Source organism: Rhinichthys klamathensis, unplaced genomic scaffold, assembly GCF_029890125.1.
Source record: "Rhinichthys klamathensis goyatoka isolate OS25496 unplaced genomic scaffold, OSU_Roscu_1.1 h1tg000123l_1, whole genome shotgun sequence".
Taxonomy (NCBI): Eukaryota; Metazoa; Chordata; class Actinopteri; order Cypriniformes; family Leuciscidae; genus Rhinichthys; species Rhinichthys klamathensis.
In genome coordinates, this window is record NW_026606660.1 from 2,966,841 (window position 1) to 2,971,125 (window position 4,285).

General features: G+C 38.6%; 1 long non-coding RNA gene across 1 annotated transcript; it reads right to left on the reverse strand.

Annotated features, from left to right (window-relative positions):
- Window positions 1–1,720: 1,720 nt before the first annotated feature.
- LOC130088902 (uncharacterized) lies at window positions 1,721–2,635 on the reverse strand. The gene is made up of 2 exons (XR_008807513.1): window positions 2,570–2,635; window positions 1,721–2,284 (listed from the first exon to the last, which is right to left on the reverse strand). It is a non-coding gene; the product is annotated as an uncharacterized LOC130088902 (long non-coding RNA).
- Window positions 2,636–4,285: the final 1,650 nt, after the last annotated feature.

A 4,285-nucleotide genomic window follows, 5' to 3' on the forward strand; every position in this document is an offset into this window, starting at 1 on the left:
AACAACTTAAGGGTGAGTAAATGATTTTTAAGTGAACTTTTCCTTTAAATACATGCCTTTTTGGTCACACTTTAGTTTATGGTCCAATTCTCACTGTTAACTACAACTTTTGCCTCAATGAACTGCTAATTACTGCTTATTAATAGTTTGTAAAGTAGTTGTTAAGTTTAGGTATTAGAAAGGATTAAAATATGGCCATGCAGAATAAGAATCATTGCTTTATAAGTGCTAATAAACAGCAAATATCGTAGTAATATGCATGCTAATAGGAAAGTAGTTGATAGTAAGAAATGGACCCTATAGTGTTACCGATTTTTTAACTGATTTAATTTTACTGTATATTGTACCCTATCCATTATGACCCGGTCATCTGATCATGTGCGATTATCATAAATAAGGGCTCATTTTAAGGACATCTGTTCTGATTTCTCAAAAGTTGTAGACCATTGGAGGACTAACCATTCCCTGAGTGTAACAACCCCCCCATTGGATTCTGATTTACTCAGCTCTGTGATTTACTTGATTTGGCGAATATCATTTTCAGTATATTGATGTAGTGTGCAGTATATTTATATTTATGATGAAATATGGTTAGTCAGCGTTTGACTTCCTCTTTGAGTTGTGCCTGTTTGTTGACCTGAACTTCTCTCTTTTGGCGACGGCACAATAGGCAGCCTATTCGCAGCAACTGACCCCTGCAGCACGTCCTGCCATAATGGAAAGTGTCCGCTTCCAGCAGATGCCTTGCGGAGGTCTGGATGGGCCATTTTACCTGACCTCATCTCTTTACCTCATGAGACTGATGATGTAGAAAAGACATGATGCATGCACGTGGGATGCCATTGAATGGGAAATGGAAAGGGACGGAAGATTTCATGGATTTCAACTCTAGATCATGTTTCAATAGAAAACACATCCTGGGATTTCCTATTTACCCCAAATTGTGCACCAGCGTTGATTTTAAATAATGTAATAACATTAGTCTGCAAGAAAAATTTAGTTATTCGTGATTGAGTATGGAAGATTGGGGGATGCATTTCCTCTGTCTTACACTGAGTGGCAGGAGATCTGTAGATTTTTTCCTCTTGTGGTTGGTCTTTCACTCCAAGGCCATTTCCTCTAATGCATCTCAGCTGCTTCAACTCCCATTGTAGCATATACCAAGGACTCGAAATCAACTGCCATTGCACCCTAACCCAGATGGTTTTTCATAAGGCATGAAGATCTGCTGTGAGTCAAAGTGTGATGGCTCTTCTGTTAAGATTATAACATTTCCTTACCCTGCGTGCCACACAAGAATGGGAACTTCAGTGAATCAGAGCTCAGATTCCATTTTTAATGGAAATTATGTTTTGTATAAGGTAACACGTTATTCATTATAGCTCACTTTAGACATTCTACTGACTATAAGTAACTTTGTAACTATGTCTATAGCAGCCATTAGAGTATAAGTAGACTGTCTGCCTAATATCTGCTAACACTTTATTTTGATGCTCCCCAACAGACATTCTACTGACTATAAGACACTTTGCAACTGCATGTCAACTTACTCTACTAACCCTAACCTAACAGTCTACTAATACTCTATTTAGTTAGTTAGAGGTTTAGTTGACATGTTGCAAAGTTATAGTTAGTAGAATGTCTAAAGTGGACTATCGAAAATAAAGTGACATGATTAGTTGTGAGTAAGACTGATTAGGCATCTAGTAAATTTAGGCCATTAAAACATCTCATAATCTTTTTATTGTGCTTTTTTTTTATTTGAAGGGGAAAAAAATGAGTGCGCCAGTGTTTGTTTTTGTTTTATTTGAGAGGTGTCCAATCCTGCATGCACCATGACCTACGCTACCATTACTCATCTTGAAAAGCTTAAATATACACACCTTTATAAACTAGACACGACTTTTCAAAATATATATATAAGTTATGAACCTCCTCCTCCTTGCTTTTCCTCCCCACATCTAGACAGCTTTCACATTTGACATTACTGAAAAGGAATTTGTTATCCAGGGATTCCGCGCTCCTTCAACGGCTGTGGCTGCATACGGCACTGCTGGTTTTCCAAAGCAGATGAATCCTCCTTACGAATCAGAGCTAGGTTTTTGGGCCAGAAATTAATGTGTGTGTTGGACTAGGCTACACATTTCTGAAGACCACACAGGTTTCCAGCCTGACGTCCAACTCTCTCTGCTGCCCTCCATCTTTGTCTTGACATGTCTCCATGGAAATGAGGTCACAAGTTCAACAGCAGCAGGGGGACGGACCAGACAGAAGCCAGGGCAACCTGCAAAACACACACCACCAGAAGACAGAAAGACAGTCTATGCTTCTGTTATCTTTGAAAGCATCAGTGAAATAGATTAGCTTAGAATAATGCCATCATGATAAATAAGCTGGTTAAAAATGAAAATTTGGTAACACTGTCTATGAAACCTGTATTTATGATTTTTATTTAAACCAAACGTGAACAAAACAAACAATAACTTAAACTAAACTAGACAAAAAACATAACATAACATAACCAGGAACAGGAACAGGAACTAAACTTGACTATGAACATGAAACTCACCAATAGAGGTTACAGGTAACAAAGCTAGACCAGAGACAATGGTAACATGAGGGCTATATATACACAACGACTGACGACTAAACAAGACACACACACACCTGTGAACACAACGAACCAATGACAACATAACACATGAGACTTGGGAAGCACATGACAAGATCACATGAAGACATAAGGGAATCACATGACACACAGGAACTATGACTACAAAATAAAAGACATGAACCATGTACAAAACCAACAGACATGAAAAAGTCTTGTTAAGTTTATTCACAAGATGATAGATGAACGTTTTTTATAAGGTATTATGCATGCATTATAATGCACTGAAAAAAAAACAATTGGTGAAGGATTTACAAATTGCTAGTAAGTGTCTCAAATAATTGCTAAGAAATGCAAGTAACGCATTGAATTAAACGTGAAATTTTGAAGTAAAGACTAAAAGACTGAAAGGTTCTTCCCTGTAAAACATACTCCAATAGTCAACTTCGGCGAAATATATATATATATATATATATATACAGGATATATATATATAAATGCAATGTAATGTATTATAAATATGCATTAAGGATTATTATTTTTATTTTTAGAAAGATGGATTTGTTAGTGCCCACTGATGTTTTTATTTATTTAATTTTTTTTACAAAATTTCTCTGCAGCAAATTCATTTAACCTGTCCTTGTGGATATTTAAGTCAGTGGCGGGGGAGTGTGTGCAATGTCCTTTGACCTCTCACTCCCTAAAGAGCCACTGCACAACTCCCTGTTCCCTCGTATCCTCACACAAATATACACTCAAACAAGTCGTTTCATTATCTGCGGAACACCTGAGAGAGAAAGCGAGACATACGGAAGAGAACACGGAAGGAGAAGAGAGGGAAGGGAGATGTAGACGCTGGTGATCTCATTTAAAGGGCTGAGGTTTTACCATTATAAATGAATTCCCACCATGTTGTGCCATAAATGACCTCACCAGTCATGCTGCTGCAGTAAACTAAACTAACAGGAATGTGCAGTAAGAAAAACAGAGCGTGCGGCGAGGAGCACCACTACGGGACCGGGAACTGCCTGCCGGGTGTGCGTTAATGCCGCACTGTTAAACCATTGTCCTCTCGACATGTGTGAGTGTGTGTTTGACAGAGCGGTTGTAAAGATGCCCCCTCTTTTTGAAGTTAACACGGAGATGATAACGTTTTTTTTTTTTTTTTTTGCAAAACTTGCACCATAGAACCTATTTCAAGCGACCAAACACTGTTGTCGGGCAAATGAGTGGCCAGAACACATTAAACGTTCTCTGTCTTCAGTTAAAACAGTGTCGTGTTAGCGGCTCCTAAGCAAATAACTAATGATCTTTGCAATGGAAGTGAATCAATCAAAAACTAACTTTAGCTGGACAATAACTTTAGTCTAGAGCTGATTGTAAGCCAAAACAATCTCTGGTGCTTTAATTTCCTATTATCACTGTAAAGCTGCTTTGAAACAATCTATATTGTTAAAAGCGCTATACAAATGAAGGTGACTTGACTTGACTCTTACCCAAGAACATCCCAAGCAACCATGGAGGAATGATTCCCTCTGCTGTGGAAAGGGACTTCCATATGCACTTGGACTTCCAGTGGCCTTCTAACCCAGAACAGATGTCCACAGTAAATGGCACTGATCCACAGAGGCCCTTCAGCGTGCAGCCGGGGCCACGTTCTGGACGGGATGTGCT